Consider the following 26,834-nt stretch of genomic DNA (forward strand, 5'->3'; position numbering starts at 1 on the left):
TGGCACAAAATTAGAGACAGATGTCACACACAGCACTGTCACTGAGGCAGAATTGCCAATCTTAATCTCCCACAATTTTTTTTTTATTTATGGGAGAATTGGCAAGAAATCAGGCCCACTGTTAGACTGTATGTTTTCTGTGGCACAAAATGAGAGACAGATGCCACACACAGGACTGGCACTGAGGCAGAAATGCCAATCTTAATCTCCCACTTTTTTTGTAACTTTATTGTGGGAGAATTGTCAAGAAATCAGGCCCAGTGTTAGACTGTATGTTTTCTGTGCCAGAAAATGAGACACAGATGCCACACACAGGACTGCCACTGATGCAGATTTGCCAATTTTAATCTGCACCTTTTTTTTTTTCTTCAGGGAGACTACTGAATAAATCTGGGCCACTGTATTAGAGTATATTTTCTGTGGCAGAAAGTGGCTTGAAGAGATATAACGAAAAAAAAAAGGGACTGTCCTACAATTACTATCTCCCTGCAGTAATCTCAGCAAAGTATGGCAGGCAGCAATAACAAGGAGTGTACTGCTGCACAAAAAAGTCAAAAGTGTGGACAAACAAACAAGATAGCTGTGCAGAAAGGAAGGAGCAACAGGATTTGTGCTTTGAAAAAAAGAAGTTGGTTTGCACAGCGGCGTACAAACAGCAATGCAGCTATCAGGGAGCCTTCTAGGGCAGCCCATTGAGCTACAGCGCTGAGGGAAAAAAAATGTAGCCTCCACTGTCCCTGCAAGCAAAAGGTGGTGTTGGACAGTGGAAATCGCTACAGCACAAGCGGTTTGGGGGTTAATATACCCTGCCTAACGCTATCCCTGCTTCTGACGAAGCGGCAGCAACCTCTCCCTATGCTCAGATCAGCAGCAGTAAGATGGCGGTCAGCGGGAACGCCCCTTTATAGCCCCTGTGACGCCGCAGAAAACAAGCCAATCACTGTAATGCCCTTCGCTAAGATGGTGGGGACTGAGACCTATGTCATCACGCTGCCCACACTCTGCGTCCACCTTCATTGGCTGAGAAATGGCGCTTTTCGCGTCATTGAAACGCGACTTTGGCGCGAAAGTCGCGTACCGCGTGGCCGACCCCACACAGGGATCGGTCAGGTTTCATGAAACCCGACTTTGCCAAAAGTCGGCGACTTATGAAAATGACCAATCCGTTTCGCTCAATCCTAATGTCAATTACAGGCCTCTCTCATCTTTTTAAGTGACATTCCCAGATTAACGCATGTTGATCACGCATGTGGCAGGTCATGCATGTAGTACTGAAATGTTTTCATTTTTTTACTCTACTAAGCTCTGTTTAAAAAAATTGACAGATAACATGATTCTTAAGATTTTTGCCAATCTGAAAAAAACACTCAAGCTAGGCAACTGCAGAACTGCGAATGCTGCTGTCCACTGCAAGAGTTGGGCCTCAGGATGCATTGGTTGTCGTGATTGCATAACTCTGTGTGTACACAACCTCTTCATCTTCCTCCACTTTCTCCTCAGCTGAGCTAATCAACTGCATGCCTCTGGGATCACAACAAGTGTGATCTACTACCTCATAGTCATCTTCTATGTTCTACCACTCCTCACCCCCGAGAGTCACCCTCCTCCTCCTTAACAGCACAGTACATTACGTGGGTGCATCAAATATCTGAGTCTTGTCACAAATGGATCATCTTCACCCAGTGGGGTTAATTTGGCCATTGGTACAGATGATTTCCTCCTCCTGACTCTGTGAATGTTTAGAGCATACATCTGATACCCATGGAAACAAATGTGTGAACAGATCTGCAGAATGGCCGATTTGTGGTTCCCAACAGTCAGTTGGGCGCTTGGAGAGTTGGGATGAGGGGGCAGGGCCGGTTTTAGACAAAGTGGGGCCCTAGGCAAAAGTTTAAATTGGGGCCCCAAATGCTAACATTGTAAAATCACACAAACATTTAGGTTAAATTATATGAGCAGGATGCAGATACAGTTGGTGGAGGGGCATGGAGCAAGTGCTCGCACTGTGGCCCCCATATTTAGGGGCCTTATATCGGCCAACGGGTCTGCCACTATTAGCTGTACGCAGGGGCGTTGCTAGGGTCAGAAAAGATTGGGGGCCCAAGACAAAGAGTTGCCCCCCAACCCGCTATTAATCTTTTTTTTAACACTACAGATAACACAGTGATAACTCTCTGAGTACAGATAATGTATTAGATGTCACCTGCAGTCCTATGTAATGCCAGAGATAGCAGTGATAACTCTCTGAGTACAGATAATGTATTAGATGTCACCTGCAGTCCTATGTAACACCACAGATAGCCATAGCGTTTCAGAATAAGACTATGTTCACATGCAGCATTTTTCTCAGTAGCCAAAACCTTTTCTTTTTCTTTTTGGCAGTAAAAATGTTGCGTTCAAATCACCAGTTTTTCTGCTTGTTTTTTGGTGTTCTTCACACTTTTTTCAGCTTTTTCAATAGTGAGGATGTTTGCTTTGTCTACAGTATGTTTAAGGCCACGTTCACATGTTGAGTATTTGGTCAGTGTTTGACATCAGTATGTGTAAGCCAAAACCAGGAGGGTGAGAAATACAGAAGTGGTGAAGTGTTTCTCATTGTTCCACTGCTGTTTCTGCATTGCAAATACTGATGTGAAATACTGAACATCTGAACGAGACCTAATAGTTTAATTCACCAAAACCACTTAAAAAATTGCAGCAAAAAATTCTGTTGCAATATCTGCAGCTTTCTTATTCTTTCACTTCTTTCTACGGGTGAAAACACACTGAAAGAAGTGACACACTACAGATTTAAAAAGAGCTACAGTTCTGAAATCCAGTCAGAAAAAAAACAAGCACATGCAGGAGATTTCGGAAATCTTATATGTAGTGTTGAGCGATACCGTCCGATACTTGAAAGTATCGGTATCGGATAGTATCGGCCGATACCCGAAAAATATCGGATATCGCCGATACCGATATCCGATACCAATACAAGTCAATGGGACACCAAGTATCGGAAGGTATTCTGATGGTTCCCAGGGTCTGAAGGAGAGGAAACTCTCCTTCAGGCCCTGGGATCCATAGGGATGTGTAAAATAAAGAATTAAAATAAAAAATATTGATATATTCACCTCTCCGGCGGCCCCTGGACATCACCGCGGGTAACCGGCAGGCTTCTTTGTTTAAAATGAGCGCCTTTAGGACCTGCGAATGACGTCGCGGCTTCTGATTGGTCGCGTGCCGCTCATGTGACCGCCACGCGACCAATCAGAAGCCGTGACGTCATTCGCAGGTCCTTAATTCCTAGAATTAGGAGTTTAGTGAATGAGAATGACGTCGCGGCTTCTGATTGGTCGCGTGGCGGTCACATGAGCGGCACGCGACCAATCAGAAGCCGCGACGTCATTCGCAGGTCCTAAAGGCGCTCATTTTAAACAAAGAAGCCTGCCGGTTACCAGCGTGATGTCCAGGGGCCGCCGGAGAGGTGAATATATCAATATTTTTTATTTTAATTCTTTATTTTACACATCCCTATGGAACCGATACCGATACCCGATACCACAAAAGTATCGGATCTCGGTATCGGAATTCCGATACCGCAAGTATCGGCCGATACCCGATACTTGCGGTATCGGAATGCTCAACACTACTCATATGTTTTGCTGGCACTTTAAAAAGCAGCTTTTCGCCATGTTCATATGCAGAATTTTTGCACCTTTTTTTTCTGCAAATAAGAAGTTTACAGCAGTTTACAGCACTAGCAAAAACTGAGATTTTCAGAAATCTCCTGCACACCCTTTTATTTTCCCCTAACTGAATTTCACAACTGCAGCGTTTTTAAATCTGCAGCATATCAATTCTTTCAGCATTTTTTTTCACCGATAGAAAGCAATGAAAAAGTTTTAAAAATGCTGCAAATGTTGCAACGTTGTTTTTCGTTGCGTTTTTGGTGAATAAAACTAACTTTATTAAAAATGTACTGTAGACAAAATGTATGCTGTAAAAAAAACAAGCAGCAAAAGCTCTAAGGGTAAGTGCCCACAAGCAGTAAATGCTGCGGGTCGGCTGCTGTGTACTTGTGCAGCATCCAACCCGCAGCAGCCAGATGTTTCAGTATAGTGGATGGGATTTCAAAAAATTCCATCTTCACTATGTGTCCACAGACGCCCACGGATCACCCGCGGAGACAGACATGCAGCGCATCTCTCCAGACCCCAGCATGTCAATTTATCTTGTGTAGATGCGAGTCTCTGCAAGAGAAATCTCACCCGTGCAATGTATAGGACATGATGGCTCCACACGGTTCAATGAACACATGTAGAATCACTGTGTTCAAAAGATGGCAGCACTTTGGATGCAGCACATGTGCGCTGCATTCAAAGGGCTGCCATTTCCGGATCATCTGCACATACCCAACAAAATGGGTGTTGTGAAAGCAGTGTTTTTACTGCCAAGAGGGCAGGCTTTGGCTGCAAAAAAAAATGCATCAAAAACGCTGATTCATATGCACACCTGTATTATATATGTGTATGGTTTACCCTTATTATTTCACATGGGAATTCATTTATTTCTATATAATAAATACCCTGGTTCAGCAGACAATATTCCTGTCTTGTGACATCCAGACAGTACTGACATGAGGTCTTTGACATAGTGAACCATTCCCTCTTACTGCAGACGTTCTGATCTGTTGACAATAGAGACTTGGTCCTTTGTAGGATCTTCTCTTACCTAACAGACAGGACATTCATTGTCTCCAACTCACACACCACCTCCTCATCTCATCCCATATATGTCGATGTCCACCAAGGTTCAGTTGTAGGACCGGGAACTGTGCGTAGAGGGCACACTCGTGTGCTGCATCCCTCTTAAAGTGACCGCCCTCATCAACCTAAGGTATTCCTAACCTATAGCTGGGCAACACCTTCTATTTAAGGCTTCTCCTCCAATATGGAGGTGCCTGAGCTATTCTGTTAGTTTGCCTTGCATGTTTGCTAGTTGTCAGGTTCCATAGGTCCGTCTGTCTGCTTGTCTACACTGTATCCATCTGCTCTTACCTGTCTGTACCCGTCAGCTCATACCTGTCTGCATTATTCTGTCCATTAGCCGGTCCAGATTGCACCTGCCAGCACCCATCTGTCTAACACCGGGTCCAGACCGCACCTGCTAGTGCTTTTTTGTTCCTCAGCCGTCCCATTGGCACCCATGATTGCAGAGTTCCTGCAGTGCCTGCCTGCAGTTTACACCTTCTGCCACTTGTCCAAATAGGAATTTGATAGGCCAGCTAGATATAGCCCTTACAGGCTTTCAGATGGATATGGAACAGTGATTCCACCTTATCCGTTACAGTTTCCATCTGCTGGGTTCGCATTACTGGGAGAGGTGTCAGTCCCCACTATAATAATTCTACTTTACTGCAATTGATGCCACTTTGTTGCTGTTGGCCACTAATTTTTGTAAATGTGTAGACGCCTGGTTGGGTCTGCTTCATGCGTGTTGCCTGTAGCAGTAGGCCTCCAAGACCATCAGGCCTCCTCTTCCTTGTACTCAACTACCTGTGTTACTATTGTTACATTTTTTGACAAAGGTAGTCTAGAAAACTGATATTTGTGCCACCTGAGTGTGGCTCAGCGTGAAATAAGGTAGAGGTGTTGCATATGGTGTCATGGCTCCCAGCAAAGGGGCCCTACACCGATCCTTCACCCACCTCATCTCACTGTGACGTTCATTGGAAAGCTTTAAATTCTATCCCAGACCCCGATACCTCATGCCTGGCTGATTGCTGCAGTTTCATGCTGCAATTTGTACTGTGGGTGAATAGATGCCACTTTCCTGGTGTCTTTCCCTCATTTGATGTGTTTTGGCAGCATTAGGGGCCATTCTAAGGACCTGTGTATACATTTGTTTTTGCCTCCCATTGACTATAATGGTGTTCGGCTATGTTGGGCAAATATTAGACAAATTAATCGGCGAATATTGCAAATTCGGTGAACGTAATCTGAATAATTGAAATATTCACTCATCTCTACTCATAAATCTATGCATTTATAGTGTAACTTTATCTCACTCAAATAATGCTATACTGCTTACGAGTCCAAGATTATTGTTGTTCTTATTTATCTTTATTTTTATTTTCAAATTTGTTAATTATGTTTTTTCTTTATTGTAATGATTTTTTCCAAACATCCTTTTTTTTCCTCACTCACCTCACCTGCAGGGCGGGAGGCAACTGCACCAGTGTCGTAGGCAGGAGATAGGGTTGCACCAAGTTCAAGGGAAGACGCAGTGGTGTAACACTCTGTCACCATTCATTAACCTAGGCATTCAGCCCAGTTCACATGCTTAAGGTACCTTCACACTAAACGACGCTGCAGCGATCCAGACAACGATCCAGGTCGCTGCAGCATCGCTGTTTGGTCGCTAGAGAGCTGTCACACAGACCGCTCTCCAGCGACCAACGATGCCGGTAACCAGGGTAAACATCGGGTTACTAAGCGCAGGGCCGCGCTTAGTAACCCAATGTTTACCCTGGTTACCATCCTAAAAGTAAAAAAAACAAACGCTACATACTTACCTACCGCTGTCTGTCCCCGGCGCTGTGCTTCTCTGCTCTGGCTGTGAGCGCCGGGCAGCCGGAAAGCAGAGCGGTGACGTCACCGCTCTGCTTTCCGGCCGCTGTGCTCACAGCCAGAGCAGAGAAGCAGAGCGCTGGGGACAGACAGCGGTAAGTAAGTATGTAGCATTTGTTTTTTTTACTTTTAGGATGGTAACCAGGGTAAACATCGGGTTACTAAGCGCGGCCCTGCGCTTAGTAACCCGATGTTTACCCTGGTTACCAGCGAAGACATCGCTGAATCGGTGTCACACACGCCGATTCAGCGATGTCAGCGGGAGAGCCAGCGACCAAAGAAAGGTCTGGCCCTCTAGCCCCGACCAACGACATCACAGCAGGATTCTGATCGCTGCTGCGTGTCAAACTAAACGATATCGCTAGCGAGGACGCTGCAACATCACAGATCGCTAGCGATATTGTTTAGTGTGAAGGTACCTTCAGTTGACATGTGCCTGATCATGCTGCTGGTGGTTAGGTTATTTTTTGTCAGGTCCCTGCAGATCTTGCCATGGCACAGGTTGCAAATTACTATTTGCTTTGTCTTAGGACTCTATTTAAAAATTTCCCAGACTTGAGAACACTCAACTCTCTGAAGGAGAAATTCACAAGTGTCGTAGCTCTACGGAACTGTCACCAGTCTTCTTCGTCTACTCACCCAAATGCTTCTTCCTGTCTGTTTCGGTACTGATGATCCCTCATCCTCAGCGCTGCTTGCCTCGCTCTGCATGCCAGCTTCCTAGGTTGGGTTGGTGACTTCATCATCCAACTTCTCTTCTTCCACCTTCGCACCCTGACCCCTCTGACATGGGGACTTAACAACAGCCTGACTTATAGCCAACTGTGTCTCATCATCATCTACCTCCTTAGACACAATTTGCTGTTCCCTTCCATCATGCTCTTGTATCCCTGGCTGCTGCAAGTCTTGTGCATCACTAAACAGCTTCTCTTCCTGTACCTCTTGGACCATGTAGGGTGTGAGGCCACAATCAAGAAATTATGTTGTAAAGAGCTCCGTGGAGTGTCCTAGTGTGGGATCACTGGTCTACTGGGACTCAAGATGGTGGGAGGAAGAAGGATTAAAGTGAGGATTTGGTGATCCAGACTCCTAGCTGTTGAAACTAGACAGTGTGGAAGATTGGGTGGTGCTGTCAAGCATGCTGAAAGCATTATCTGTTACCCAACTGACCACCTGTTAGCACTGTTGTGGCTTCAGAAGAGGTGTTCCATGCCCCCTGCAAAGTGGGACAAGAACTTATGTGTTGTGGATGGGAGTTTTTCTTGTGTATCCAGAATATTTTTATAATGGTTTTTTTGTAGTGTTATACACCACCGAAATGTAACAGAAAGCAATTAAAACATTTCAATGCTTTTTTTAGTGTTATATACCACCAAAAGTTAACAGAAAGCATGTAATACTCTATGGATGACTAACTGTACCAGAAAAAATTTTAAATACTTCGTAGTGTTATATACCACCAAAATTTAGAAGAAAGCACGCATTTCTCTATGGATGACTAATTGAATTCAGAAAAAACTTTGAATGCTTTTTTGGAGCGTTACATACCACCGAAATGTAACAGAATGCAATACTCTATGGATGAATAATTGAATCCAGAAAAAAAATCACCACCTTTTTGGACTGTTCCATACCACCAAAATTTAAAAGAAAGCATGTAATACCATATGGATGACAATAAACCACACAAAAGCACCAGCAACAGTTTTTTGTCCAGAATATCAAATATAGTTTATTATAATAATATAAATAGCAAACAGGTACAGGGTAAGATACGAGAGAGACATGCAGCAATGCGGCACAAATGTGCCCAAAAGAGCAGAGGGCAGCACACGGGGTAAATCATGAATGTAAGGGGGAAATTCCACCAGAAAGAGCCATAGCACAACTGGCTCCCTTAGGAAGGTTTCATTCCGAAACGCGCATCGGGGTGAGCTGTGGACAGCGCAGTGGTTGGTGTTTACATCAAGGGTATGTTCTTTGGTAATTCCCCCTTTTACACTATGCTTCTTATTTATGAGTTGTTACTTGGTTATTTAGCTATGGGTTTGGGCTCATTACTGACTGTGTAATTTACCAGTCGTGCTATGGCTCTTTCTGGTGGAATTTCCCCCTTAAATTCATGATTTACCCCGTGTGCTGCCCTCTGCTTTTTTGGGCACATTGTGCCGCATTGCTGCATGTCTCTCTTGTATCTTACCCTGTACCTGTTTGCTATTTATATTATAATAACAAACTATATTTGATACTCTGGACTAAAAACTGTTGCTGGTGCTTTTGTGTGGTTTCTTGTTGAATTTGCAGTTTGTCCTGCATTTGTCCACATATGCATTTGGGGTGATTTTCGGGCTTTATTGCTGGATCTATCTTGTACTATTGATCTCCCGCTTGCGTATGATGTAATTTCCTTTTAATTTTTCTATTAAGACAATATAGTCAATTTTTTCAGCCCCTGAAAAAAAAGATTGTGGTCATGTGCATCAGCATAATATTTAGCAATATACTACAGAGCGCTAAGCCCTTTCTAGAGGCTGTATTCTGCCTCTCCACCTGCTCCTGCAACTGTAGCTAAATGCAGAATGTATTGTTTATATTGATACACACAGCAAAGCACAAGATTAGCTCTAAGGCTATGTTCACACCTTGCGTCGGGTCCCTGCGGGTTCTCCCGCAGCGGATTTGATAAATCTGCAGGGCAAAACAACTGCGGTTCTCCCTGCAGATTTATCGCGGTTTGTTCTGCGTTTTCCGCTGCGGGTTTCCGCCTATACTATTGATGCTGCATATGCAGCAATATGCAGCATCAATAGTAATGTTAAAAATAATAAAAATTGGTTATACTCACCCTCTGATGTCCGGATCTCCTGGGCGCTGCACCCGGCGGTCCGGTTCCAAAGATGCTGTGGGAGAAGGACCCTTCGTGACGTCACGGTCATGTGACCGCGACGTCACCGCAGGTCCTGGTCGCACTGCAACTCTGACCGGACGGCCGCGTGCAGCGCCCAGGAGCTCCGGACATCAGAGGGTGAGTATAACCAGATTTTTTATTTTTTAACCCCAAATATGGTTCCCAGGGCCTGGAGGAGAGTCTCCTCTCCTCCACCCCGGGTACCACCCGCACATTATCCGCTTACTTCCCGCAACGTGGGCACAGCCCCATGCGGGAAGTAAGCGGTTCAATGTATTCCTATGGGTGCAGAATCGCAGCGATTCTGCACAAAGAAGTGACATGCTGCGGGTTGTAAACCGCTGCGTTCCCGCGCGGTTTTTCCCGCAGCATGTGCACAGCGGTTTGCGGTTTCCATAGGGTTTACATGTTACTGTAAACGCTATGGAAACTGCTGCGGACCCGCAGCATCAAAATCGCGGCGGTTCCGCGGTAAAAACCGCTAAGTGTGAATATAGCCTTAGAAGCACTGTTAGTATGGTGGTTCAGCAAACACTTTCTCCCTCCAATAAGAACTGTCCCTAAGCTGTGAAATGCCATTATTGAGCCGAGTGCGGTGGTGCTGTTCATTTTATAACCTCTGGTGAGGTAATGTAGCCAATCAATCACGGTAATGCCACTACCAAGATGGCTACGGCATTACAGTGACTGATAGGCAATCCCTGCATGTTTATTGTCTGTATAACAGGCAGAAAACATGCGATGCTGGGATTCGAACTTCAGATCCAAGCACCAGTCAAAGCTTGTTGATTGCGAAGCACATTAGAGTGCTCAGATACTCCAGTAATATCCTAGTAACACCAAGCACATTTACTCATACCTAGTTTCTATACAAAATAGCCTATTTCCATTTACAACTCGGCAAAATAATACTAGTAATCTCTCAAAACATTATTCTGCCATAGAAAATTTTTTATTATCACACTAAAAGCAAAAACTGAACTGAAAATTATGCAAAAAAATCATCATTAAATGGAATCTGTCAGGTGAGTTTTTCATACCATACTAATGGTATCCTGAAATAGAACTTGGTCAGCCCTTTCAGAACATGTGACATTTATTTCTGCACCTTTTCCCGATGTCTCTCTGTAAGCTCCTGAAAATTCAAGCACTTGCTAGTCAAGCTTATGTAAATCCCAACTAAATATGCACCCTACCGACACCCTTAATCCCTCCCTCTTGTCTGCATTGGCATCAGTGAGGCATCTCGCATGTGCAAGATTTGTACTATTACTGACACTGATGCAGGTGGGTGGTAGGAATAATGGGCATGGGGGGGTGGTAAGGTGCTTATTTACCTTGAATTTGTACACACTTGACTAGCCAGCACACAACTCAGAATTGTCTGGAGCTTACAGCAAGACAAAGGAACAAGGTACAGTAATAAACATTACATATTCTGAAAGGGCTGTGCAAGCCCTATTTCATTACAGTATTAGTATGCCATAAAAAAAATCACCTGACAGATTTCCTTTAAGCCACTTCTTCATCAGGTCATGTTAAAATCTAATTATTATTATTATTATTATTTATTATTACAGCGCCATTTATTCCATGGCGCTTTACATGTGAGGAGGGGTATACATAATATAAACAGGTACAATAATATTGAACAATACAAGTCACAACTGGTACAGGAGGAGAGAGGACCCTGCCCGCGAGAGCTCACAATCTACAAGGGATGGGTGAGAATACAGTAAGTGAGGATAGAGCTGGTCGTGCAGTGGTTTGGTCGATCGGTGGTTACTGCAGGTTGTAGGCTTGCCGGAAGAGGTAGGTCTTCAGGTTCTTTTTGAAGGTTTCGATGGCAGGCGAGAGTCTGATATGTTGTGGTAGAGGGTTCCAGAGTAGGGGTGATGCGTGAGATAAATCTTGTATGCGATTGTGGGAAGAGGAGATAAGAGGGGAGTAGAGAAGGAGATCTTGTGAGGATCGGACAGGTTGTGGATGGCTTTGTATGTCATGGTTAGGCTTTTGTACTGGAGTCTCTGGGTAATGGGGAGCCAGTGAAGGGATTGACAGAGGGGAGAGGCTGGGGAATAGCGGGGGGACAGGTGCATTAGTCGGGCAGCAGAGTTTAAAATAGATTGGAGGTGTCCGAGAGTGTTAGAGGGGAGGCCACAGAGCAGGAGGTTACAGTAGTCGAGGCGGGAGATGATGAGGGCATGGACTAGGATTTTTGCAGATTCTTAGTTTAGGAATGTACGGATCCGTGAAATATTTTTGAGTTGAAGGCGGCAGGAAGTGGAAAGGGCTTGGATATGCGGTTTGAAGGAGAGTTCATCATCAAGAATTACCCCGAGACAGCGAGCTTGAGGGACTGGGGACAGTGGGCAGCAGTTTACTGTAATGGATAGGTTCGTTGGGGGGTCGCGTGAGATGGGGGAAAGACAATGAATTCTGTTTTGTCCATGTTAAGTTTTAGAAATCTAGCAGAGAAGGAGGATGAAATTGCGGATAGACATTGAGGGATTCTGGTTACTAGGGTGGTGATATCTGGTCCAGAGATGTAGATCTGTGTGTCATCAGCATAGAGATGACACAAATGTTCCAACTCACCAAAATATATTGTACAATTTTCCGAATTTCAAACACTATGCTGAATTGTAGAGCAAAATATTATTGCGTATTGCACTATTCAAAATCTTCAGAAAATTGAAAACTGTCAAAGACAATGACGCACAGCATCTACAAACAATTGTAAGCGCATGCTTTGCGAGTTAACATGAATTGTTCATAGTTGTTAATAATTACCTGTATTACAGGAAATGAATAACAAGAAAAGTCTGTCTTTTCATTTTTGTTGTGTAGTTGAACCATTGTAATGCAGTGCTCTGGTATTAGAGGAAATTGTAACATTAATTTAAAATACATCTACTGCGAATCTTAGCTTATACCAACACAATATGTTAGATTCTAATATTCTGAATAGCTGTTATGTAAATGTTGATTCCTAAGTCATTTTCTTCTGGTTGCAAAAAAACAGCCTTCTGACACAAATGAAGACTAATGAATCATGCAATTTATGGAAAAAATAAGTTCCTATCTGCCAGTCTTTTGACATGTCTTTTCATTTTTTCTTGTCTTGTAAAACAGATGACAAAATGCCTCTAGGTCATCTGCTTGACTTTTCCAAGTTATTATGGCAACAAGATAAATTGGTACTCGAATTTCAGAGGAGTATTTCCATGTGTGTTATAATATTCAGTACAGGCTGTATCAATAAAGGAACTAGATCAGTCAATTCTCTAGGCTTCTGGAAAATTGCTTGCACATTACTTACTGCTGTTTGTAACAAATCTTCAGCTACTAGACAGGTTTCTTTTTTTTCTGTTGTTGAATAATCACATTATTCTCCTCCCAATATCCATCCATTCCTGTCTATTGATCTATCTACCTTAACTCTGAAAATGTAAAGGGAAACATTGGATACAGGTCTAATTGCAAATATTTAGAATGATGAGACGCTATAAAATAAACAAATATGACTTGCACGTCTTAATACAATGAAACCAGTGTGAGAAGGTGGAAGCTGCTTTTGTTGTAAAAAAATATACATACCAAGAGTGCAATATTAAATAGATGCACTTTAAAGAACATTAACTCCTAAAAGACCTATGATGTATATTTTCATTATAATGTATGAAGCAGTCTTAACAGGTGACACGTCATACCAAGCAGCCTATAGTATAAGCAATCAAGCAATCACAGGTAGAGATGAGTGAGTCCAAACAGTAAAATTTGAGGTCAGCACCAAACACCTAGTGTTTGGGCACTGAATCAGAGCATGGACTTCTCCGGGAAGTTCATGTTACTGTTTGTGCAGCGCCCCAGGGTCCTTGTCGTTGCAGTAATATCATTTTCTTCCAGGGGGAGTGATATTATGTTTGGAGGCAATAAAGGAGAGCTCTATACCAGGTACCACAAACATACAACACATTTCATTCTCCAGTCTACCAGGGGGAGCTATGCTCCTATTTATTAGGGCACTCTTCACAATTAGGTAAAACTGGTGACCTGTTAGGCAGTTGCTGGATAAGATTCGGCTCAGGTAGTTGGTCCCTGACAGGGGTGGGATCCTGTCAGAGGCCTAGACCGAAGGACACGGAGTTGCGCCTGCCCCACGTGCGGCAGTTCCTAAGAAAGGACATGAACAAAGAACTGTATTGTAGAGAGTTAGAAAGAAGTCATAGCAAAAGGAGTGGAAACCAGAAGGAGTTCTGCCCTACACAGGCTGCCTCCTTCTGAGGGGCAGGATCCCAGTAGCCGGAACACTGAGGGAGCAACAGTCCTTTATGCCTTGCTCCAGAGACCGGTAGGACAGCTAATTGCAATTTACTGATCCGCCCCATACCCAGGAGGCAAGCTGGCACCCATGAGAGGCCGGGGCATGCTAGAGTCCTTGTAAAAAGCCTCAGGCCACCGGTCATAGGGGTTGTCCTATCCATCTGGGGGACAGAGAGACACATAACATCTAGAACATCTACAACAGTTGTGAGGCCCTTATGAGAGGCTCAACAATAAGGTACTACAACACTCAGGTGCTAGAGGAAGGCTACTGATTTCCACCGGGACAGGGGAACTCTAGATTTGCCTCCTAACCGGCCGGACTCTGCCAACCCTGTGGTCTGGTGCTCTGGACTGTGAATGCTGAAGCCTTCAGTAAAAGGTAAAGAGACTGCAACCTTGTGTCATCGTTATTCACTGCGCCTCACACCATCCACCATCTACACACTTGGAAGCCCTGGGGACATACTTCACCTGTGGGAAGGTATACCATCTAGCTGCCCTAACATCACCCCAGCAGACCCCTTAAAGCAGCTTCGGTCACCCTGACTGAATACAACAGGTGGCGTCATGAACACAAACTTTTTCCCTTTAAAGACCTTTCCCCATTTACAATGGACGTCCCGAGGGCCATGGACTGGGTCAGCCACCGTGACATCCCCCTGAGAACCGAAGGACCCAGTAGCGAGTACCCCACTGCCCACAGGGGGCGCTCCATTTGTGTTTGGCAACCCGAATATCAGATGTTTCTCACGCTGTCATCTGTCACTCTAAGATCATTACAGCTGGTTAGAGAGCAGGGGTTCCCAAGAAGTCATATAACAGCGTGAGCTGGCAGATGTTGCCAGCAATAGAAAGGTTTCCACTGGTCACACGCATTCTTTGATGAGAGAGTACTACAGCCTATGCCTGCTGTCACTGATAACAGTGAGAGCAGGCACCGTTGATGGAAGTATTCATCAGCTGCCACCTGGGCTATATATAAGTAAGTGAAAAAAATGATGTGGGTACTTTTCTATTTTTGATAACCAGTGCAGGCAAAACTGACAGCTGTGGGCTGCAACCCTCAGCTGTCAGCTTTATCATAGCTGGTTATCAAGAATCGAGGGGTCCCTTGCTGTTTTTTAATTATTTAAATGATTTTAAAAAATGGGTTAGGATACCCCCCATTTTTGACAACCAACCAAGCTAAAACAGCTGGGGGGGGAATATTTTCAGACTGGTAAGAAGCCATGGATATTGGCCTCCTCCAGCCTAAAAATAGCAGAGCACGGCCACCCCTGAAAAGGCACATCTATTAGATGCCACAATTTTGGCTATTTGCCTGGATCGTCCCACTTGGCCTGGTGCAGAGGCAAGTGGAGTAATGGTTGTGGGGTTGATGTAAGCTGTTTTATGGCCACTGGCATCAAGCCCACAGGTTAGCAATGGAGAGACATCTATAAAATGCCCCCATTACTAACCCCATAGTTAGATTGTAAAAAAGACACAGCCAGAATAAAATCCTTTAACTGAAAGAAAGACAGACTCCTTTATTTGAAATAAAAATAAAAAACACAGTTACGCCTAATCCACAGATGCCCATGTCACCTGCACAGAAATTAAAATAATAAACAATAATAAACAACCGTAATACTTAATAATATTAATCTAATCTTTATATAGCGCTAACATATTCCGCAGCGCTTTACAGTTTGAACACATTATCATTGCTGTCCCGATGAGGCTCACAATCTAAATTCCCTAACAGCATGTCTTTGGAATGTGAGAGGAAACCAGAGTAGCCGGAGGAAACATACGCAATTACAGGGAGAACATACAAACTCCTTGCAGATGTTGGCTTTGGCGGGATTTGAACCCAGAACTCCAAGGCTGCAAAGCTATCCACTGAGCCACCGTGCTGCACACACATTACTCCTAATCCACTGATACCCATGTCACCTGGAAAAAAAACCCCAGAAAATAATAACCATATCCTTTACCTGTCCAATGTGAAAATAATCCATACGGTTTCATGACAATCCGGATGATGGGGGCAGCGCAAGGGGAAGGCTACTGATTTTCACCTGCACAAGGGGACTCTGGACTTGCCTCCAAACCGGCCGGACTCTGCCAACCCTGTGGTTTGGTGCTCTGGACTGTGAATGCTGAAGCCTTCAGTAAAAGGTAAAGAGACTGCAACCTTGTGTCATCGTTATTCACTGCGCCTCACACCATCCACCATCTACACACTTGGGAAGCCCTGGGGACATACTTCACCTGTGGGAAGGTATACCATCTAGCTGCCATAACATCGCTCCAGTGGACCCCTTAAAGCAGCGTCGGTCACCCTGACCGAATACCACAGGTGGCGTTACGAACATTTCCCTTTTAAAGACCTTTCCCTTTTACACGGATATCCCAGGGCCACGGACAGGGTAAGCCACCAAGACATCTCCACTGCCCTGATGGGGCAATTCATTTTTGGCATCACAAACAGGATCTACTAAATCCCGTAAATCAGGTCATGTGCGCATAAAAGACTGTGTGACTAATGAACTGTGATTTGCCACCAAAAATTCCCGCCAAAACCGCCGCTATTGCAGCCCATGAGGAGCACTGGAGAAAAAGAGTTTGCCATCAGGGGCGTGAACTAACTGAGAGCGCAAAAAATAGTGGCCACCCAGACCTCTGTACCTTGAGGACGTGTCCGTCAGCAGCCGAGATCCGCCTCCTGATCCTAAATGGCTGGAGGAGACCAAGAAAAAGAAACCACCCGGGAGGAGAGAGCAGGAAAGAGACCAGGACAGAGCAAGCAATGTGGACACCATGGCCAGCTGCCCAGAACCAGAGTGTGGGGTGGAAGCGGAGGACTCCAGCAGCCACCTGGAATGATACCTCGGCCAGGCATCACCTGTTGGCCCTGACTTCCTGCAGGCAGGAGTGGAGGAGCTCATAGACCAGCTCCTGCAAATGCAGCTGGGCGCCAAGGCCACGTGTCGGCCGGCGCCCGCGGAAGACCCACCAGCACCACTTCCACCAACGCTTCCAGCACCGCTGCCGACTCCGCCATGACAGGACTGACCGGCACCAGAGACACTGCTGCAGCAGGTAAGGAGGCCATCCCTGCCCCGGTGACTGAGGAACTGTTAGTAGGCCCCGTAGCAGTGCCACCTCCCTGCGGGTCCAGCTGGCTCCAACACCTTGAACCATGGGACCAGGTCACGGGGATGGAGAGCTTCATGAAGGCCCTGATAGCACCTACCACCTTGCTGGGTGAGATGTATGAGAAAAAGACTGTACCGCTGGGTCAACCCTGGACCTGACCTCATGGGGTTCCCCGGAACTGCTAAGCAGGAGGGAGAAATCCTCAAGGTCCTGAGCTGGGGCGAGTACCAGGGACTACTCGCCTGCAAATGGGAGGCACAGGAGGAGGAACACCAAGCCCAGCAAAGAGCCTTTGATAATAGGGATCTGCATGCTAAGGCCCAGGCCCACAAGGACCGCTCCATTAACCAGGCCCCGCGTAACCAGGGCATAGTAGTGGCCTTTAAATTAACTGGAGGCTGGGACTTCATCACGGAACAGGGACTCTATGCGGAGATCTTCGTAAACAGGAGGGACGTGGAGTCTCACTTGTGGGAAGGACACCCGGATAGGGATCTGTATCCAGGGGATCGTGTCACCTACACCAGGCACTTTGGCGCCAAAGGGTGGTTCACTGTCAATGCCCATAAATACAAGGACCCTGTCACTAAGACACCTAGCTCCAAGACACCAGCTGTGCCACCTCATCCAGTAGCAGTGCCCAATTGTGCTAAAACAGCTGCAACTACCACTACCCCTACAGTTACTCCTGCTTGTACCCTTACCAAGACAACAGTGTGCACCATCACTACTACAGAGACTGCAGTAACCACAGGACCAACTGTCACCTGCACCAAAGCTGCTGTTGTGGAACTGAGGTCAGTGGGCACCCAGACCCCCATAAGAAATGAAGGAGCCCCATACGTAGCACCTGGTAGCCGCCCATACCCTAAAGGACTACCTCCACCAGTGCTACCTCAGAACTGCAATAAGGAAACAAAACCTGAACCATGACTGTATATAGTTTATTTCCATCATTTGCTGATAAAGTTTACTAAACCCGACCAGGGTTAGTTTTAAAAGGGGTCCTCAGTTCTAGGAGGATCCTATGTTTGCACAAGTTACTCTCCCGTTTAAGGAACTGTGAATTATGAATTGTGCATGATCAGAACTTGCTTGTAAATAGTTTGCACCTTCTTAAAGGTGACATCCCCCTGTGACCCAAAGGATCCAGTACAGAGTTCCCCGCTGCCCTGACGGGGCGATCCATAAGTCTATGGGAGAACCGAGTAGTTTTTCCACGATCCCCCCGGGGGTCCTTTTAAGGTCTAAAAACGTCTGAAAATGATGGATACACTGCTCACATGACACAAGAATATCATGGGGATTGGTCCAGGAAGCGTTTCTGACTCCTAGTTCACAACTTCAATCAATTTTTTTCCGAGATTCATGCCATTTTTCCCGGTGCCACAAAAAACACACTAAAACGAAACCAAAACAGATTTTGCTGTGAAATATGTCAAGGTTAGTGTTGAGCCACCTCCCTAGTGTTCGGGTTCGGTTCAGTTCATCGAACAGGGAGGTGTTCTCCGAACTGTTCGTCGAACATTCGACAAACACCGTCGAACCCTATTGAAACCAATGGCAGACAAACACAAACACATACAAACACATGGAAAACACATAGAAAACACCTTAAAAGGTGTCCAAAACCTGACAAACTGCTCAGAAGACACAACAAACATGGAAAAGTCACAACTACATATAGTCAGGTGAAAAGAAAAGAGGTGGAGGAGTAAAAGGAGGAGGAGACACAGATATAGGCATGTTATGCCCTTCTAAAATCAAGAAAGGCTGGAGTAAAAATCTAAACTCACTCTACCAACACCCAGACTTCTTGACTAAAAAAATAAAAAAGTAAATATCTTTAGGTAGAATGGTGGCGGGTCCATTCAGAACATTTTCCTTAGAAGATGTAGTGGTACCCCCGTTGGGAGTTGTGCCAAAAAATGAACCCAATACATTCAGACTAATCCACCATTTGTCATATCCAAGGGGCAGGTCAGTAAATGACAACATTTACGCGGAACCAAGTACAGTACTATGTACTGTACCTCCTTTATGAGGCAATCAGGTGGGTCAAGAAGTTGGGAAGGGGCACCCTAATGGCCAAAACAGACATTGATGGGGCATTCCGGTTACTACCTGTGCCTCCGAATAGTGTCCTCGAATTGGGCTGCTTCTGTGAAGGAGCATAATACATAGATCGCTGTTTGCCCATGGGGTGCTCCATATCCTGCTCACTATTTGAGGCGTTTAGTTGCTTCATTGAATGTGTCATCATGGACATTTCTAAAGTGGTACATATTATCCATTACCTCGACGACTTCTTATGCCTGGGCCCAAAAGATTTGCCACAGTGTGAAAACACATGGTAGTCTACCTGTGAGAAGGAGAGAGCTGGAGGGAGAGTGGACACCCCAGAGCCGAGGGGTTAGATTGAGAAAGAAAGAAGGCGGTGTAGCTTGCTTCATGGGTGGGGTAATTTGCTGAGCAGCAGAAATTGCTACTAGGCCCTAAAGGATTTCCTGGGCCAGATGCCATTAAAAAATAGTACATAGGTAAACAGGCGGTGTAGCTTGCTTCATCGGTGGGGTACCCTGCTGAGTAGCACTAAATTCTACTAGGCCCAAAACGATTTCTTGGGCTAGATGCCGTTAAAAAATAGTACTTAGGTAAATAAGCGGTGTAGCTTGCTTCATGGGTGGGGTACTCTGCTGAGTAGCACAAAATGCTATTAGGTACAAAACAATTTCCTGGGCTAGATGCAGTTAAAAATTAGTAATTAGATCAACAGCCGGTGTAGCTTGCTTCATGGGTGGGGTACGCTCCTGAGTATCACTAAATTCTACTAGGCCCAAACGAATTTCCTGGGCTAGATGCCATTACAAAATAGTAGTTAGGTTAACAGGCGGTGTAGCTTGCTTCATGGGTGGGGCACGCTGTTAAGTATCACTAAATTCTACTAGGCCCAAAAGAATTTCCTGGGCTAGATGCAGTTACAAAATAGTAATTAGGTAGACAGGCAGTGTAGCTTGCTTCATGGGTGGGGTACGCTGCTGAGTATTACTAAATTCTACTAGGCCCAAAGGATTTCCTGGGCTAGATGTCGTTACAAAATAGTAGTTAGGTAAACAGGCGGTGTAGCTTGCTTCATGGGAGGGGTACGCTGCTGAGTAGCACTAAATTCTACTAGGCCCAAAAGGATTTCCTGGGCTAGATGCCGTTGCAAAATAGTAGTTAGGTAAACAGGCGGTGTAGCTTGCTTCATGGGTGGGGTACTCTGCTGAGTAGCACAAAATGCTATTAGGTACAAAACAATTTTCTGGGCTAGATGCAGTTAAAAATTAGTAATTAGATCAACAGGTGGTGTATCTTGCTTCATGGGTGGGGTACGCTGCTGAGTATCACTAAATTCTACTAGGCCCAAACGGATTTCCTGTTCTAGTTGCCGTTCCAAAAATTAGTTAGGTAAGTAGGTGGTGTAGCTTGCTTCTTGGGTGGGGTACACTGCTGAGTATCACTAAATTCTACTAGGCCCAAACAGATTTCCTGGGCTAGATGCCGTTACAAAATAGTAGTTAGGTAAACATGCAGTGTAGCTTGCTTCATGGGTGGGGTACGCTGCTGAGTATCACTAAATTCTACTAGGCCCAAAAGGATTTCCTGGGCTAGATGCCGTTCCAAAATAGTAGTTAGGTAAACAGGCGGTGTAGCTTGCTTCATGGGTGGGGTACGCTGCTGAATATCACTAAATTCTACTAGGCCCAAATGGATTTCCTGGGCTAGATGCCGTTAAAAAATAGTACTTGAATAAACAGGCGGTGTAGCGTGCTTCATGGGTGGGGTACTCTGCTGAGTATCACAAAATGCTATTAGGTACAAAATGATTTCCTGGGCTAGATGCCGTTAAAAAATAGTACTTAGGTAAACAGGCGGTGTAGATTGTTTCATGGGTGAAGTATGCTGCTTAGTAGCACCAAATTCTATTAGTCCCAAAAGGATTTTTTGGCCTACATGCCGTTAAAAATAGTACTTAGGTAAACAGACGGTGGGTAGCTGGGCTACTCTGCTGACTAGCAGACACTGAAGCTTTGGAGCAGACCTATGAATCCCAGGCCATAGTATAAGGAAACAACTCTGCAGACGACCCCAACCACCTGGAATTGACGATGGCAACATCATGTAAAACTCAGCAAGGGGACTAAATAAAAGAGTCTCCATTTTTTCCAAAAATTCGGCCACAGACACCACTTAAGTGGCATCAATTTCGCCGGAGTTTTTTAAAACGGTTGGTGAGGTGATTTTCAAAAATCATCAAGCTTTTGATGACACAGGGGTAGAAAAGTCCTTGCGGATCCAGGATTTGTTCATCTTGATGAATGTTAGTCTGTCTACATTGTCACAGGATAGTCACGTGCTCTTATCTGTCAGCACACCACCAGCAGTGCTGAACACACGTTCAGAGAGAACGCTGGCTGTGGGGCCCGACAAGATCTCCAAGGCGTGAGTGGCGAGCTCAGGCCATTTTTCAAGATTGGAGCAAGGGTCCAGTTCCACAGTCATGGCATCGATGTTAACTTGGAGATACTCTTGTACCATCCTCTCTAGGCATTGGCTGTGTGTCAGACTTCTTGTCTCCTGTGGCCTAAGAAAATCTTGAAACGATTAGAAAAGATTGCTGTTACCACCAGATACGATGTTACTGTTACGGTTTGAGTGATGGCTCGATAGTCCCACGGTTGGAAAATTAGAACTCAGAGATTGACTACGTGCACCACTGGTGTTTTGTGGAAAAGCAGATGTTAGATTCTGTACCAGTCTCTGCTGATACTCTTGCATGTGTGAATCCCTTTCTATGGCAGGAATTATTTCACCAAATTTGCTTTTGTACCGGGGATCTAAGAGTGTGACAACCCAGTAGTCGGCATTACTTCGGATTCTGACAATCCGAGGGTCATCTTTCAGGTAGTGCAGCAAGAAGGCACTCATGTGTCTTGTGCATCCAGGAGGACCAGGTCCTTGTTGTCTTAATGGTGGCGAGGTGAGAATCATGCTTCCTTCATCAGCCCTCTCCCCCCAACCTCGCACAACAGAAATTTGATCAAGTTCTCCCTCATCTGATGAGTCTTCAATGCGCAGCGCCAGTTCATCCTCCACTTCTTCCTCGCCTCCTGCACCTTCCTCAACAGTTTGGCTGCTACCATGCGCCCTCGGTAATCCCTCTCCCCAGCCTCCAATGCCAGCCGCCTTGGTGCTGCCAACCTTCTTGACCTTAGAGATATTATCCTTTTCGCATACGACTACTCCTGTTCCTCCTCCTCTTCCTCCTCCTCTTGTTCCACCACCTGACTCCGAACACTGTGTAAGGTGTGCTCCAGCATGTAAATTACCGGAATGGTCATGCTGATAATGGCATCATCAGCACTAAACATCTTCGTTGCTATTTCAAAACTGTGGAGAACAGTGCATAGGTCCCTGATCTAAGACGACTCCTGCAGCGTGATTTGCCCCACCTCTTGATCTCGTTGACCCAGGCTATACGTCATAACGTATTGCACCAGGGCTCGTCGGTGCTGCCACAGTCGAGTCACTGCAACATGTGCAGAGTTGAATTCTACCATGTGGGCACATCGCATTTCAGCCGGTGAACTGGCAGGCCCAACGACTTCTGTAGAGATGCAAGTCGTCGAGCTGCGGGATGCGAATGGCAGAAGTGAGCACACAGCAGAAGCCCATCTAGTCTGGGATAGTGGGATAAAAATTTCTGGACAACCAGGTTCGAAACGTGAGCCATACAAGGTACGTGTGTGACATTTCCCCGGCAAAGGGCCACACCCAGGTTTGCAGCATTGTCACACACAGCCTTCCCTGGCTGCAGGTTGAGTGGAGACAACCATTGATGGAACTTGGTCCCCAGAGCTGACCACAGCTCCTCTGCTGTGTGACTCACATTTCCCATACATTTCAATGTAAACACTGCCTGATGCGGTTGAGCCCTGGTGACACACTATAAGGAATTAGTAATAATCGCAATATTTCCATGGTAGCAAAACACTTTATAACCTACCACGCCGGAAATATATCAGCAATGAAAGTTCAAGGTATAGAACAAATAAAAAAAATCACCGCGCGCTGGATATACAAAAAGACGCCTCTTAACCAGAGAGGCATTTTGGATTTATAATCTAGAAACAAGATATCCAAATGGCCTGAATAGGAGAAATAAATTAATGTACCATTATTTGTAAATAGTTGTTGTATGTATTATGTGATTTATATGTATTATGACGTTTTAAAGATTTGTAATTTTTCTCTGAAATTTTGATAGGTGCAGACTCTGCAATTAATACCAGGTGATCAAATCAGCTGTGTAAGAGTATATGGAACACCTTATAAGAACTAGAAGGCAGATGTAGGATTAAGCTGTGATAATGATCTTTGTTGATCGAAACGCGTTGCTTATACCTTTCTTTTTCGCTGCCTATGCATCCATGATGTACAAGGATTCTTTGATGACTATGAAGTTTTAACTTGGAAAATAAAGACTTTGAATTTAAAGGAGCTGGAACTACCACTTTATTCCATATATTGTATCCACTGCACGTCTGTCAGGATGAGTTCCGCGCACCTGTGGTATTGGTGAGCTGGCAAAGGCTTAGCCTCTTTTTCTTTTGTTTTAGCATTATTAAACAGTGGGTCTCCTAAGCTGTTGTAGCCTATGCTGTGAGTGGATGGGCTGCCAATAGTGTTGAGCGATACCTTCCGATATCGGAAAGTATCGGTATCGGATAGGATCGGCCGATATTCAAAAAATATCGGATATCGCTGATACCTATACCCGATCCCAATGCAAGTCAATGGGACCAAAATATCGGAATTAAAATAAACCCTTTCTTTCCTTGTAGGTTCATTCTACATGAAGGAAAACAACTAAGAATAATGCAGGATGTATTTGGGGAGGTGGCGGAGACATTAAAGTCATAGAGGTTTAGCCCAATCAAATAGAATAGCATGTTTTTTTTGTTTTTTTTTAAAGACGTTCGGAGTGACAAAGATATTGACTATGTAAATATTTTTTTTATTTTGTCAGATATTGATGTTTCACTATTCCACGCCCTTCCCCTTTTTTTTTTTTTTACTTTTCCCACACTTTCATCTTCATCATCATCAGCATCTTTGACATCAACTTCTTCTTCACCTTATTCATCTTCTTCTTCATCCTTTACCTTTTTTTTTTCTTTTATTACATTCTTCATATTCATTTTATTCAACTATTATTATTCTTCCTATTCTACATATTCATTTTATTCAACTGTATTATTCTTCCTATTCTACTTCTTCATCATATTCTCATTTGTGACAGGCATTCCCGTAGTTGTTATCTATAAAAGTTGGAAGATTACACCTTCCGTTCTGCCAGTCACAAAAGTTACATTTGTCCGCGTTCAGTTTGGCCTGCAGCATCAGGCTTTATCCAGGGGCACCACGAGGAGGAACGGACTCACCCCCATACACTGCTTAGTCTTCTTCTGCATATAATTGAGATAATATCTTTTGCTCTGATATTAAGTGTTATGCTTAATGTTCTTCTGCTCTTTGTTCTGCAGCCTATTGTTCTTCTGCTTCTCGGTCTTCCATGTCGTCGTCTCCAGTGTCGTCATCTCCGCCGTCGTCGTCTCCGCCGTCGTCGTCTCCGCCGTCGTCGTCGTCGTCATCGGGGTGGTCTTCCGGGTTGTCGTCGTCGTCATCGGGGTGGTCTTCCGGGTCGTCGACTTTAGGGTCTTCAACTTGGAAATGTAGCAGAAGGTACAAGAAGGCTGAGAAAATGCCAAGAACCAGATGATGGAACTGGAACTCGGATGGCTACCCGAAGGTTCAAGAGCCTATGGAACTACCGAGGACCAGCTGACGTTACTGGAACCCGGTTACTAAGCAGGAGGTACCCGTGCGAAAAAGCACTACCAAGGACCGCCTGACGTTGGCGGAACTTGGATACCCAGAAGGAGGCACCTAAGCCAAAGGCTCTGCCCGGAACCAGCTGACGGTACTGGAACCAGGATGGGGAGCAGAAGGTACAAGAGCAAAAGACACTGCCGAGAACCAGCTGACGGTACTGGAACCCGGATGGGTAGCCGAAGGTCCAAGAGCCAATGGAACTACCGAGGACCAGCTGACGTTACTGGAACCCGGTTACTAAGCAGGAGGTACCCGTGCCTGAAAGCACTACCAAGGACCACCTGACGTTGGTGGAACTTGGATACCCAGAAGGAGGCACCTAAGCCAAAGGCTCTGCCCGGAACCAGCTGACGGTACTGGAACCAGGATGGGGAGCAGAAGGTACAAGAGCAAAAGACACTGCCGAGAACCAGCTGATGGTGCTGGAACCAGGTGGTGGACCCCAAGGCCCACAGGAGAGGAGAGAACAGCTAGGCCGCGAGGCAGCCGCAGTTACCGAACCCCAACAGTCCTACAGGGGGAGCTGGGCCTACTGGCACTACAGAACCAGCCTTGACTACCAGTTCACGCAGCCCACATAGGAAGCTCCTAAACTGGAGGCACCCTGGAGTTGGCTAACCCGACCGCACCACGACGGGGCAAGCATAGGCGTCTCAGTGAGCTTGACACAACCCGGAAACAGCTGACGGTGCTGAAACCAGGTTTGGCACGAGGGAGTACCTGTGACAAAAACACTGCCGAGAACCAGCTGGCGGTGCTGGAACCCGGATGCGTTGCCCCAGTGTGCAAGAGCCAATGGCACGACAGAGGACCAGCTGACGGTGCTGGAACCCGGTTACTAAGCTGTAGGTGCCCACGCTTAAAAGCACTACCAAGGACCGCCTGGCGTTGGCGGAACTCGGATACCCAGGAGGAGGCACCTAAGCCAAAGGCTCGGCCCGGAACCAGCTGACGGTGCTAGAACCAGGTGGTGGACCCCAAGGCCCACAGGAGAGGAGAGAACAGCTAGGCCGCGAGGCAGCCGCAGTTACCGAACCCCAACAGTCCTACAGGGGGAGCTGGGCCTACTGGCACTACAGAACCAGCCTTGACTACCAGTTCACGCAGCCCACATAGGAAGCTCCTAAACTGGAGGCACCCTGGAGTTGGCTAACCCGACCGCAACACGACGGGGCAAGCATAGGCGTCTCAGCGAGTTTGACACACCCCGGAAACAGCTTACGGTGCTGAAACCAGGTTTGGCACGAGGGAGTACCTGTGACAAAAACACTGCCGAGAACCAGCTGGCGGTGCTGGAACCCAGATGCGTTGCCGCAGTGTGCAAGAGCCAATGGCACGACCGAGGACCAGCTGACGGTGCTGGAACCCGGTTACTAAGCTGTAGGTGCCCGCACTTAAAAGCACTACCAAGGACTGCCTGGCGTTGGCGGAACTCGGATACCCAGGAGGAGGCACCTAAGCCAAAGGCTTTGCCCGGAACCACCTGACGGTGCTGGAACCAGGTGGTGGACCCCAAGGCCCACAGGAGAGGAGAGAACAGCTAGGCCGCGAGGCAGCCGCAGTTACCGAACCCCAACATTCCTACAGGGGGAGCTGGGCCTACTGGCACTACAGAACCAGCCTTGACTACCAGTTCACGCAGCCCACATAGGAAGCTCCTAAACTGGAGGCACCCTGGAGTTAGCTAACCCGACCGCAACACGACGGGGCAAGCATAGGCGTCTCAGTGAGCTTGACACAACCCGGAAACAGCTGACGGTGCTGAAACCAGGTTTGGCACGAGGGAGTACCTGTGACAAAAACACTGCCGAGAACCAGCTGGCGGTGCTGGAACCCGGATGCGTTGCCCCAGTGTGCAAGAGCCAATGGCACGACCGAGGACCAGCTGACGGTGCTGGAACCCG

This window comes from Ranitomeya imitator, chromosome 4 (assembly GCF_032444005.1).
Source record: "Ranitomeya imitator isolate aRanImi1 chromosome 4, aRanImi1.pri, whole genome shotgun sequence".
Taxonomy (NCBI): domain Eukaryota; kingdom Metazoa; phylum Chordata; class Amphibia; order Anura; family Dendrobatidae; genus Ranitomeya; species Ranitomeya imitator.